This window comes from Marmota monax, unplaced genomic scaffold, assembly GCF_021218885.2.
Source record: "Marmota monax isolate L192 unplaced genomic scaffold, Marmota_monax_Labrador192_F-V1.1 WCK01_AAM20220418_F8-fsc00178, whole genome shotgun sequence".
Lineage (NCBI taxonomy): Eukaryota > Metazoa > Chordata > Mammalia > Rodentia > Sciuridae > Marmota > Marmota monax.
The window spans coordinates 662,815-676,632 of NW_026694501.1; the positions used below are offsets into that span (position 1 = coordinate 662,815).

General features: G+C 43.4%; 1 long non-coding RNA gene across 3 annotated transcripts; it reads right to left on the reverse strand.

Annotated features, from left to right (window-relative positions):
- Positions 1-1,307: 1,307 nt before the first annotated feature.
- Positions 1,308-13,806, reverse strand: LOC124076224 (uncharacterized). 3 transcript variants are annotated; one of them, XR_009224529.1, is made up of 5 exons: positions 13,364-13,806; positions 12,933-13,184; positions 11,268-11,350; positions 5,414-10,376; positions 1,308-4,869 (listed from the first exon to the last, which is right to left on the reverse strand). It is a non-coding gene; the product is annotated as an uncharacterized LOC124076224 (long non-coding RNA). The 3 variants fall into 3 exon arrangements; XR_006846295.2 differs by having other exon boundaries at positions 1,308-10,376; positions 11,268-11,347; XR_006846293.2 differs by having other exon boundaries at positions 1,308-10,376.
- Positions 13,807-13,818: the final 12 nt, after the last annotated feature.

The window sequence follows — 13,818 nt, forward strand, 5'->3', positions numbered from 1 at the left end:
GATCTCTGCCCAACTTAGATCATGCTCCTTTCCCTGACTGAGGACTTGGACTATCATCCTGTGTCCTGATTGATGGTTGCCTGTGAGATCTTGGATTCAATACCACTGTTTGTGGTTGGGATGTGTGAGCCCAAGGGCCAGGCCTCAAGGAAGCAGAAATCCTGGCTGGCAGGAGCCTTTGAAATGGAGATGAGCTGCCTGTAAGACCTATCCTTGAATAGAAATGGACCTTAAAGTCAGGCCTACCCCTCTCAGTGGGCAAGCCGAGCCTTGCTTGCACCAATCCTGTCTCAGGAACTGTCTCTTGCTTCTCTCCTCCCCTAGCCCCTGCTTCCTGCTCTGACTCTCCTGACTTGTTCTCTCTAAGCTCAGTGCTTTGTTGGAGTAGTGCTTGGTATTCCTGAAGACATAACTTGGCACACATCCTGGCTTTTTGGGGTAACCACCCACCTAACACCAGCCCCACCCCATATCTCCATCCTGAAGTCAACCTGAGGGGATGGGGAGGGAAAAGGCAGGAGTAGACTCCAGGCCGTGGGGTTGGTATGGAGTGCCTCCATTAGGGTACATTTTTGCATTAATTCCTCAGAACTCCTGAAATTTCTGCTGATCTTGGGGTGTTGCTGTTTTACTTGGGTTTCTCCAGAGAAACAGAACCAATGAGATGTGAATACATTCAGAAAGAGACTTAGAATAAGAAATGGGCTCACACAATGGTGGAGGTTGACAAACTCCCAGATCTGCAGTATTAGGAAGTGAGAGGAGCAGGCCCCGCAGTGGGACGTTCTAGTCTGATGACTGGCAGGATTGAGGACTGGAAAAGTTGACCCGGATGTCATTGGCCTTGTGGCTTCACATACAGCCTGGTCTTGCTGACAATGACAGGTGTTCTCATGAACTGTTTTGAGCTGCTATCTGGGAGTGTTGCCAAAAGCTAAGTCCAATTTTGAGAAAAAGGAAAAAGAAGGTTTATTGCTTTGCTAGCAAAGGAGAAACACAGGGGACTTGTGTCCTTAAGGCTGTGATTCTGCCCATCAGCAGGAAAACGGGGCTTTTAAAGAGGTGATTCAAGGGCTACATTCCACTGTTCTGTGTTGGAGTTTGATTCACTTGTTTATTTGAGAGTCATTTCTGAGATCATCTGGTTCCATTCCCAAAGTCTGGATTACTTTGTTCCTGTAATGGATGTGCACTCACGGACAGATAAATCTGCCTAGGATGAGGAAAAAAGGCAATCCTGTTTCCCCTGAGATTAGGAAAGGGGAGAGATTAAGAAGGAACTAGGAGAGAGGAAGAGAAAGAACATGTCTGTTTTTAAAAATTAAATTATTTATTTATTCCAATTTGTTATACATGATGGCAGAATGCAATTCATTTCATATTATACAAACAGAGCACATTTTTTCAAGTCACTGATTGTACACAAATTATTTTACAACCATTCATGTCTTCAAACATGTACTTAGGGTAATGATGTCTAACTCATTGCACCATCATTCCTACCCGCTTTCCCCTCATTTCCCTCTCTCCCCTTAGCCCTAAAGTTCCTCCATCCCACATCCCCAGTATGGATCAGCATTCTCTTATCAAAGAAAACATTCAGCCTTTGGTTTTTTGGGATTGGCTTGCTTCACTTAGCATTATATTCTCCAACTTTATCCATTTACCTGCAAATGCCATGATTTTATTCTCTTTTAATGCTGAGTAATGTTCCATTGTGTATATATGCCAATGTTTCCCTATCCATTCATCTACTGGAGGGCATCTAGGTTGGCTCTATTTTTTTAAAATATTTATTTTATTTAGTTTTCGGCAGACACAACATCTTTGTTTGTATGTGGTGCTGAGGATCGAACCTGGGCCGCACGCATGCCAGGCGAGCACGCTACCGCTTGAGCCACATCCCCAGCCCCCTCTAGGTTGGTTCTATAATTTAGATATTGTGGATTGTGCTGCTGTAAACATTGATGTGGCTGTGCCCCTGTAATATGCTGTTTTTAAGTCCTCTGGGTATAAACCAAGGAGTGGGATAGCTGGGTTAAAGGTGGGTCCATTCCCAGTTTTCCAAGGAATCTCCATACTGCTTTCCAGATTGGCTGCACCATTTTGCAGTTCTACCAGCAATGTATGAATGTGCCTTTTCCCCCACATCCTCGCCGACATTTATTGTTGTTTGTATTCTTGATAGCTGCCATTCTGACCGGAGTGAGATTAAATCTTAGAGTAGTTTTGATTTGCATTTCTCTAATTGCTAGAGATGTTGAACATTTTTTCACATGTTTGTTGATTGATTGTATATCCTCTTCTGAGAAGTGTCTGTTTAGTTCCTTGGCCCATTTATTGACTGGGTTATTTGTTTTATTGGTGTTAAGGTTTTTGAATACTTTATATATATCCTAGAGATTAGTGTTCTATCTGATGTGCTTGTGGTAAAGATTTGCTCCCATTCTGTAGGCTCTCTATTCACCTTACTGAGTGTTTCTTTTGCTGAGAAGAAGCTTTTTAGTTTAAATCCATCCCATTTAATGATTCGTGGTTTAATTCTTGCACTATAAGAGTCTTATTAAGAAAGTTGGGGCCTAATCTGACATGATGGAGATTTGGACCTACTTTTTCTTCCATTAGGTGCAAGGTCTCTGGTTTAATTCCTAGGTCCTTGATCCACAGAAGCATGACCATTTAAAAGTAAGTTGCAGCCAGGTACCATGGCACATGTCTGTCATCCCAGCAGCTCAGGAGGCTGACGCAGGAGGATTGCAAATTCAAGCCAGCCTCAACAAAAGAAAGGCACTAAGCAACTCAGTGAGACTCTGTCTCTAAGTAAAATACAAAATAGGGCTGGGGATGTGACTCAATGGTTGAGTGCCTGGGTTCAGTCCCCGTACCAAAAAAAAAAAAATGTTGCAGTGGCAGATCAGCAAGGGCTGTATCAAAGCATAAAGTAGAACATGATGACCCTGACCCTGCCTGCCATGAGGAAAGAGGCTTCCCATACTGAGGGGCTTGATGAAGACTGGAAGCGCTTTCCATTCTGAATAACAGATGCCTGGATCTAATGCACACTCTGAAGGAAAGAAAAGCACTTACTGCTGTGCATTGGCTGGTAACTGGAGCCCAGGGATTGCATCAGACTCAAGTACTTGGGAGAAAGAGATCAGAACACAGACCTGGAAGCTGACAGCCACCGGCTGTTCTGGGCCCTCCAGCTTGTCCTGGGGGATGATCTCTACACATGATGCTGCTAAGACAAGAACAGGTGCTTCTCCTAACTCTCTGCCACGGCCCCAAAGTAGGAACCATGGTCTTTAGTCTGGGATCTAGAACCTGCAGGCTATGACCCTAACCCTAACCCTAACCCAGGGCCCAGGGCGGGTAGGGCATATGCTGAGGGACATCCAGAGAACAGTGCACAGGGCGGGTTGTGCTGCTGGCTGCTGGAAGTGTGTGGTAAGTCATCTCCCTGGGCAGCGGGAGACCAGCACCTAGGAAGGGTACTGGGTATGCGCTCCAGGCAACACCTAGGAGGGAGAAGAGGAGCTTGGTGTGTGGGGGTCAGATTGCATAGTCAGGACAAAGACCTCAGCTGACTCTGCAGAGTTCTGGAACTGGGAGGGACTTCAGAGTTGTCCTAAAACCCCAGGTTCAGCCAGACATGAGATAGATACTGTTCCCAGGGAGGGGGGTGCAACCTTGGGCAAGGGTGTGCTCTTCCCTTGGGGGCTACTGAAGAGAGCTGAAAACTGTTGTCAGCAATACTCCCAGCAGCAACACTCCTACCACCCCAGGTTACCCTGACCCACTACTTTGTGTAAGTTCTGGGAGCATCTTTCTGCCCCTCCCTGTCTCTGTCTCTCTGTCTTTCGTACTAAGGATTGAATCCAGGGGTGCTTAACCACTGAGCCACATCCCCAGCCCTTTTTTATGTTTTATTAGAATCAGGGTCTTGCTGAGTTGCTTAGGGCCTCACTGAGTTCCTGAGGCTGACTTTGAACTTGCGATCCTCCTGTCTCAGCCTCCCGAGTTGCTGGGATTGCATGTGTGCACCACCAGGTCTGGTCTCTTCTTAAGAGATCTGAGAAGTGTTTTTCTCATGGTCATTACAGTTCCCAGTGCCTTTCCAATTCCTTGTTCCAGTACCTCATGAAGTATATTTATGGGCCATAAATTTGGAGTTCTTTGAAACACTGTTATATCTTTCAAATCTGTTTCCTATCTATGCATAAATCACTTTGAGTGCATTCCAAATATTTGCAAAAACAACAACCAAAAACAAAACAAGCAAACAAAGAACCTTGATTGAAATAATAACATGAAGACTATAATCTCAATTTTTCTATGTAAGTGGGGAGGGGAGGAGTTAATGACAGTTAGTCATTATTCCTTATAGCCTGTAGAGGGTTCTACAGTTTCCATCGAACTGTAACTTACATAATCTCATTTGAGCCTTAAATGACCCACAATCACAGGTACACCTGGCATCACCATCTGAATTTTACAGATGATGAAGTAAAGTTTCAAAGAACATATAAATTGCACTCAATTGGAAAAAAAAATTTAAAATAAATGATGGAAGAAAACCAACCATATAAACATTACCCTTTAACTACCAAAACATAACCCAAAGATAACTGCATTCCTGGAGAGATCACAGAGATTAATGTCCCCACTACGCAAATAAAATCTGAGAAATGCAGAGCCGATGACTCCTACCGCATTCCCATTCAATTGGCCTGTCTGGCTGGTGCTGACCCAAGACGGACCGGATCTCAGACAATGAAGTGGGTTATCATAAGCTTAATTAAATTGTGACTCTAATTGCAGCAGCTGTTCCAGATGAGGTTTCATTGCCAGAGCAAATCAATGCATTCCCTGGAATGAAGCATACAGGTATTGATCTGATGAGGGCTTTTGTCCTCAATAATTTCTATTAAAGACTATCAAAAGCAATTTGCTGTTTTGAGCTGGCAGAGCGAACAATACTCATTCACCTATCAACTCCTCAGTTATCTGTCATAATCTAGTCTTCAGAGAACTTGTTCTCTGTGCTCCACACAATGCCCTTGGTCAGATATATCCACAGCATCTTGCTGATGGTAAGTAGTAATTACTGTAGCCACCTTGAGAAAACAAACGTGTTCCAAAGGGTGGGAAAGAGATCACACAAAAATTCAGTTAAGATTTCTAGGGGTCTAATGGTCTGGGGCATGTTGAGCTATTTTTTCAAGGTGCTGCATCTGGCAGTGCTTAGAAATAGGTACACTATGAAATAGGTAGTGTCCAGGGAGGAGCTCAGGATACAGCTTGGTGGTGGAGCACTTGCCTGGCATGTGAGGCCCCAGGTTCAATTTCCAGCAACACACACACACTTCACAATGTCCAGTGGGTTTGGATTTTGAAGGTAATGAACACTCACTAGATTTTTCTCTGTAGAATTCTTCTCTGAAGAAAAGGCTGTCAGTTTTGAGCAGGGCCCAGAACCAAAGAAGGCATTGTCACTGGTTCTGCCTGTTGACCAATCTTCTCTGCCCCTTGGGCCATGAGCCAGTGGAAGTGGTGGTGCTGGAAATATCAGCATAGATATGATGCTGAGGGCATCACTGTGTAGACACTTAGCACTTTGAAGCAGAGTTATGTCACCTGCAGTGAATTTTTATATGTGGCCACCGTAGATCCATTTTGATTATATTAGACTCTCTCATACCAGAAGTAGATATCTGCCTTATGCAACCACCTCCTGATGGGACAGTTGGATGCAACCTGCTCAACTGGCCTGCTGACCTTTACCCTCCATAGACTTTCCAGGTCTCCTGCAGTGACCATGTGCTCGTCACAGTGTGACTCCATGGAATTTGTATCTGCTTGCCCTGAGTCCACCAATTAGAACCACCCTGGCAAAACCATGAACCATAAGAGAGGCCTGAGGATGCAGGACCTTGTGTCTCTTGCTCTGAACTGCCTGGCTAAACAGAGATGACCTGGAGAGTGTCCCCTCCCTGCTGGCCCTCTGAAGCATGCTACTCTCTTGCCCCTGGTTTCCACAGTAACACACTCTTCTGTCATTCCATGTGCCCTGTGTTGCCTCCTCTGTGTCTCACTTGACCAATACACCCAAACCTCTCCTCCCAGTCAGGCCACCCCTAGAGGGGCAATTTTGGTGGAAACAACTGGACACTGGTCACAAGGGCATCTGCCAGCATAAACAAGTTTTCAGTAGGAGAGACACCTGGTCACGGGCCAGACACAGGCATTAGACTGTGTACCAGAATAAAGAAGGATGCTGTGAATGGCACACTGTGTACACCCATGACCAAATCCCTGGAGCTGCCAGGGTGGGCTACAGTGTATAGCCATCCTCCAGAGACATCAGGACCAAGTTAGGAAAAATACAACACTATGCTTTACAGACAGCTCTGCAATTCCCCGCATCCAGCTTATTCCATTCTTGTGCTTTCTATGCTTTGTTACTCTTGCTCAACTGGGGTCCAAAATGCTAAATAGAAAATTCCAGAATGGTTGGTACCATCTGTGATTTCAGGCATCCCTGGGGGTCTTGAAACATATGCTCTGCAGGCAAGGGGGAACTGCTGTATCTTTAGAGATACAGCTTCTAGAACATTACCGGGCCCTAGCAGAGACTGAACACTTGTTTTAGGGCCACAGATTACTAGCTGCCCAAGACAAACCTAGTATTACTTGATCCATCAAGGTGTAAATCGTGGGGCTGGGGTTGTGGCTCAGCGGTAGAGCACTCGCCTAGCACATGTGGCCCTCAGTTCAATCCTCAGCACAACATAAAATAAATAATGGTTGTGTTCAACTACAACTAAAAAATAATATTTTTAAAAAACGTATATATTGTGTGTCTCGAGCAGCACCCCATCATTATATAGAATGGGACAGCCCACCAGGTCCTTGCTCTGAACTGCCTGGCTAAACAGAGATGACCTGGATTTTGGAGGTAACGAACACTCACTGGAGTTTTCTCTGTTTTAATCATGTCTTTAATTTTAATTTAATCTTAATTTAATTTTAATGATAATCTTGTCTTTAAATTTTAATCATGTCTTCATTTGCAGAAAATAGGAAGTTCCAAGAGCATTGGCTCCTGCTGCCTCAACAATCTCCTAGGGGAGCACCCTATGACCAGCTCATTATCTAAGGAAAAATTCAAGTCAGGTTCCTGCTTACAGATGTTTCAGTGTTATATTGGTATCACCAATGGGAAAGTGGTCCTGAGAGCTGGGTGAGGTGGCACAAACCAGTAATTCCAGCAACTCAGCATGCTGAGGCAGGAGGATCTCTAGTTCAAAGCCAGCCTCAGTGACTTAGTGAGCCCTGAACAACTTTGCTGGACCCTGTCTCAAAATAAAAAAAATAAACAGATGGGGATGTTGCTTAGTGGTCGAGTGCCCTCTGGGTTCAATCCCTGGTACAAAAAAAATTACGTGAGGAGGTCCTGAGGACAGTGTTCAAAGGAAACCCTCCCTTCCTGTGGGTTGAACTTTGAACTGTCCATCCGGTTGTTCATTTTGCTGTGGAGGAGAGCTGGCCAGAGCTGTAGATCTATACACTAAAGGAGTGTGAGATGGGTACAGTAGCACATGTCTGTAATCCCAGTGGCTCAGAGGGCTGAGGCAGGAGACTCACGAGTTCAAAGCCAACCTCAGCAAAAGCAAGGGGCTAAGCAACTCAGTGAGACCCTGTCTGTAAATAAAATACAAAATAGGTCTGGGATATGGCTCAGTGATCGAGTGCCCCTCAGTTCAATCCCTGGTACCTCCACCAACACCACCCCCAAAAAGAAAAGAACAAAACAAAACAAAACGGAGAAGGAGCATGATTGGAAATGGGTAAAAGACTGAAAGTTTCCCCTTTAAATCTGGGAACACGATAAGGGTGCTTGCTCTTACCACCTCCACCCAACATTGTGTTGGAGTTTTTACTCAGTGCAATAAGGCAAGGAAGAAACAAGCACAGATTGGAAAGAGAAATAAAACTGTCTTTACTTGCAGAAAACATGATTAAGTAAAAAATTCTTAAAAATCTAGAAAAATAAGCTATTAGAACTAATAAACGAGTTCAGCAAGATTGCAGAATACAAAGTCAATATAAAAACTGCATTTATATACTAGAAATGAAGAATTAAAATTGAAATTTAAAAGTATTTTCAATAGCACTAAAAATCAAATATTTAGGAATAAATTTTTTTTATAAATATTTTTTAAGAGAGAGAGAGAGAGAATTTTAACATTTATTTTTTAGTTTTTTTGGCGGACATAACATCTTTGTTTGTATGTGGTGCTGAGGATCGAACCCAGGCCGCACGCATACCAGGCGAGCGCGCTACCGCTTGAGCCACATCCCTAGCCCCCTTAGGAATAAATTTAACAAAACATTTGTATAATCTGTATACCAAAAGCTTAAAAAATTGCTAGGAGAAATTAAATGGGACATAAATAAATAAATAAATAAATGAACAGAAATAAATAACATATTTGTGGGTTGGGAAGACTCCATGTTAAGATATTAATTCTTCCCAAATTAATCTAAAGATTCAATGCAATCCCAAGTCCCAAGAAAAATTCCATCAAATCTTTTCTTTTTTTTTCCTTTTTTTTAGAAACTGAAGACAATTTATATAAGAAAGCAGAGTACTGAAAGTAGCCAAAATAATTCTGTAAGATAAGAACTAAGTTTGGAGGACTGGCACTGATTTCTGTACTTACTCTGTAGCTACACTAATCAAGACAGTATGGTATTAGTGTAACAATCTATGAAACAGAGGCTAGAAATAGGGTCACATACATATGGATAGCTGAGATTCAACAAAGATGCCAAGGCATTTAACAGGGAAAAAATAGTCTTTCAACAAATGGTGCTAGAATAACTTGGTATCTATATGGATGGAGGCGAAGAATACCAATCTACCTGACACTATACACAAAAATAAACTCCAAATGTACCATTAGGGCTGGGGTTGTGGCTCAGTGGCAGAGTGCTTGCCTAGCATGTGAGGCACTGGGTTTGAATCTCAGCACTGCATATAAATAAATAAAATAAAGGTTCATCAAAAGCTAAAACCAAACCAAACAAACAAAAAAAATTAACATAAGTATAAAAATAAAAACCATAACATTTTTAGAGGAAAACATAGATGACCTTTGTGACATTTGGGTGAGCAAAGATTTCTTAGGACATGAAGAACACAAAGAAGAAAAATCAATATACTGGACTTATCAAAACCAAACACTAACTGGGCACAGAGGCATGTGCCGTAATACAGCGACTGGAGGCTAAGGCAGGAATGCAAGTCCCAGGCCAGCCTGGGCAACTTCACGGGAGACCCTGTCTCAAAGTTAAAAGAATTTTAAAAGGGCTGGGATGAAGCTCAGTGGTAGAGAGCCTCTGGATTCAATCCCCAATACTGCAAATTAGAATATCTAAATTTAAAAGATTGTCAATACCAAGTACAGGTATACCTCGGAGATACTGTGGTTTGGTTTTAGCTCACCGGAATAAAATAAATATGGCAATGAAGTGACTCACATGAATTTTTTTTTTGTTTTTCAGTGCACAAGAAAGTTAACACTATACAATACATATTTGTACATAACACAAGACCAATGAAATATAATAAAGAGTGATACAAGGTATGTGTGCACTGGTAAGAATGTGGAATGCCAGAACCTTCTACACTGCGAGTGGGAACACAAACACCTTAACTGCTTTGGAAAACAGTTTAGCAATTTTAGCAGTTTCTTAAAAGGTTCAACAAACACTGTGCAACCTAGCAATTCTTTTTCTAAGTGTTTACCCCAAAGATTTGCATGCCAATATCCAGAGCAGCCCAAAATGGAAACAACCCACATGTCCATCAAATGGATAAACAAATTTCAGTGTATCCATACAATGGAACACTATGCAACAAAAAGAAACAAAGTACTGACAGAAAAGCCTTATGGGAAAGGATAGAAGCCAGACACAACATAAGAAAATATCTGTCAATTTTTTCATTCATATGAAATTCCAGAAAAGGCAAACCTCCAATGATAGAAAGCAGATCAATGTGTGCCAAAGATCAGGATTGGCTGCAAGGAGCCCAGAGTTTTTCAGAATGATGGTGATGTGACGGAAGTGTTTTATGGCATGACTGTGGTTGCAAACCCAGCACTTGTCCTAGTTTACTGCCCGGAAAAAGGTTCCGTTTTGCAGCACAGGAAGGAGGAACCCAAGTGGAGCCCCACAGACTCCCTGAGTTGAAGACATGGAGTTGTAAAGTCAGAGAGGATTGAGAAGCTGTTACCCCTGTGGGTCTGCGGCTTGGCGGTGGTTCTGGGATCCTTGATGGTCATTAGGGTCAAAAACAGGAAGCAGCCCTGGAAGTAGAGCAAAGGAGAGTGAGTGCAAGCTGGAACCTACCAGTTACTTCTGCCCATCACCTCATCTGACTGCAGAGTTTCAGAAAGTAATAGCCCTGCTTCAATTCTACCTTCCAAAATGCCTACAAGTTTCTTCTTGTCCAACTCTAACTAGACTTATACTATATGAAAGGGAATTTTGGGTAATACCCAGCTTGACCAAGGTGACAATAATACAATACAACATGCACACAACACAATTTAAAGACTCTCTCATCACATTATGTATGTGAATGCTACCTCAATAAAAATGAAAAATAATAGATTTGATTATTAACACTATTTTTTAGTTTAGCTATATAACCAATCATATTAATTGAAAAGAATTATCAGTCCTATCTCATTGTGAAAACTATCCAACAAATTTTATTTATAATTATTTGACATTTCCCGTATGTTTTCTAATGCTGTTTACTAATAATAATGGAACTAAAAACTCAGACCAGAAAAATAACGAACTTTAGAGACTTAGGATCAAAAGAAATTTTTTTTTTTTTTTTTTTTAAAGAGAGAGGGAGACAGAGAGAATTTTTTTAATATTTATTTTTTAGTTTTTGGCGGACTCAACATCTTTGTTTGTATGTGGTGCTGAGAATCGAACCCGGGCCGCAAGCATGCCAGGTGAGCGCGCTACCACTTGAGCCACATCCCCAGCCCCCATAAGAAATTTTTTAAAAATTTAATTTCCATTTTGTTGACAAAAGCATATGATTAATAAAGAATTTATGCTAGGGAGCAGGGATTGTGGCTCAGTGGTACAGCATTTGCTTAGCATGTGTGAATAACTGGATTCAATCCTCAACACCACAAAATAAATAAAGTTATTAAAAAAAAAAACCCAGAACTTACGCTAGGGGATGGGGACCCAGCTCAGTGGCAGTGGTTTAATGTGCTTAGCATGTGCAAAGCCTTGGGTTCAAGCTCCACTGCTTCTGAAAAAAAAAAAAAAAAAAAAAAGTACTGGGAGCCAGGCCGGTGGTGCACCTCTGTAATCCCAGCGACTTGGAAGGCTGAGACAGGAGGATTGCAAGTTAAAAGCCAGCCTCAGCAAGGGCAAGGCCCTAAGCAAACTCAGTGAGACCCTGTCTCTAAATGAAATACAAAATAGGGCTGGGGATGTGGCTCAGTGGTTGAGTACCCCTGAGTTCAATCCCTGGTACCCTCCCCACCCCCAAAAGTACTGGGAATTGAATCACTGAACTACTTCCCTAGTCCTTTTTATTTTATTTTGAGACAAATTGTGCAGGCTGGCCTTGAGCCTGTGATCCTCCTGCCTCAGGCTCCCGAGTGGCTGGGATTACAGGTGTGTGCCACCCTGAGGATATTTTGGTACCAAAGATTAAATTCAGGAGCACTCCATCACTGAGCCACATCCCAGCCCTATTTTGTTTAGAGACAGGGTCTCACTGAGTTGTTTAGTGCCTCACCATAGCTGGTGCTGGCTTTGAACTTGCCATTCTCCTGTCTCAGCCTCCCAAGCCGCTGCTGGGATTACAGGTATGTACTACCAGGCCGCCCTGAGGAATTATTTTGATAAAAACAAACAACACAACAACAAATTTTTTTTTCCTCTAAAATTAAGGAATCCATTTCCATGACTGTCATGAAGCCCTGGGTGAGTTAGCAGGAATAAGTTTGGAGGTAACTATCCTGGCTCTGGAATTCCTAGTAACAATCACTGTTTTCTCTCTTGATCTCAATGGAAAACCCAGGATCATATAACCTCAACATTCCTGGCAAACGCCAAAGCCAACTATGTAGGAGGCTTTTTTAGAGGAGAAGACAACTCTTGTCTTCCCAGAGGATAAATCCTCCACGTTGCTCTATGAGGCAGATAGCAACCCCGAACCATGAATGGGTTGGGGTCTGCGCTGGCCTCAATGGCTTCCTTTCAATTAAAGTAAGTGGACAGCAGTAAAGTTCAACTCCCCCTTCCCCACCCCGGGGGTCATCCTACAATCATTGAAAAACACCTGGCTCAATTAAGTGTCAAATATTATTTTGTTACCTACACATTTCTCCTTACCTACTCTGAAAGGGAAATAAATGTCAATACCAATCTCCAAAGTAAGATCAGACAGGCTGGACAGGTCAGGAGAGACCTACATTTTACCTTCTGGCAAGGCAATTTTTTTTCTTTCTTTGGAGAAATGTCTACTTTTGTTAAGACTACCTAAAACTGCATACATTTAGCTACAGTAAAATTCTTAACTGCCTTGGAAGAAGCAGAGCCCCTTTCACACCAAGACAGCACATTAGCCGAACTTTCAGCATTAAGCATCAGTGCTTTTGGGGGTGTGGTGATGGCATTCTACCTCTCAGCATCGCTAACATATTCAAATTTTTTTTGTTGTTGCCCTCCAAAAAGACCACAAGAATTTATTTAACCAAAGTTGCCCAGCACCTCTTCTAGATGATCTAGAATGAACTTTGCTCTTTATAATGTCAAAAACCCCAGGCGGTACTGTCCACCATTTTTAAAAATGTGCTTTAAGAAGCATGCCTTCTACCAACCTGGTGCGGGAATGTGCCTCTCTGTGGGTGACAAGTAACCTCAGTAAGCGTCCCTGCTACCTTTGTTCGCAGAGACACGGCTTTGGGAAGACATCCTCTGCCTCTCGTTTTTCCTTTACTTATGAGTAAGTAAACCATTCTTCACTCTGATCTTTTCTGATTGTGCTCACTGGCTCCTCGATCACCAAGGGGCAAACGGACCCACTATGTTCGCTTACAATCCTTTTTGTCAGTAGGATCCTTAATTATAAGCTTAAAAAAAAGAGAGAGAGAGAAAAAATAAGCAATTTAGAGTAAGGGTTTCCTACCAGACATCCAGCGGTTTCGTTTTAATGAAATTGGGACACAGAATATTAATTTAATGCCCTTGAAGCCATTTAGCCAGGTTGCCCAAGGGTGATGCACAGGTTTTAGGAAACGTGGCTGCTTACCCAAACGTTGTCAGATTGCGATAGGACACTGCCCACGTGGCTCGCTCTGTACTGATTCCTGCGGTCTCATGCCAACTCAGAACCCCGACCCTCGGGGACCGCCTCCGCGCCGCGAACGTTCAGGAGGGATCCGGGAGAACGGGCGGGGAGGCCGAGGAAGGTTCGGTGGGCAGGCACCGCCAGGTCTGAGCAGGGTCCTCGCCAGGTGCTCCTGGGCCGCCCCCCACCTCCCAAGCCCCTCAGCCTGGGACGCTCCCATCCCGGACTCTAGGGAACTGGGCAACGGTTCCTCGCCTCTTCGAGGATCTGCCCACCGAGCAGGACTTCCACGGCCCCTGGCCGCGCCCCTCTGCGGGGCGGGGGCGCGGCGGCTAGCAATGGCGGCGGCTACAGGGTCCCAGGGTCATTCTCCAAGGCGCCCTTGACTGGTTCACGCCGCGGTGCCACCTACCTTG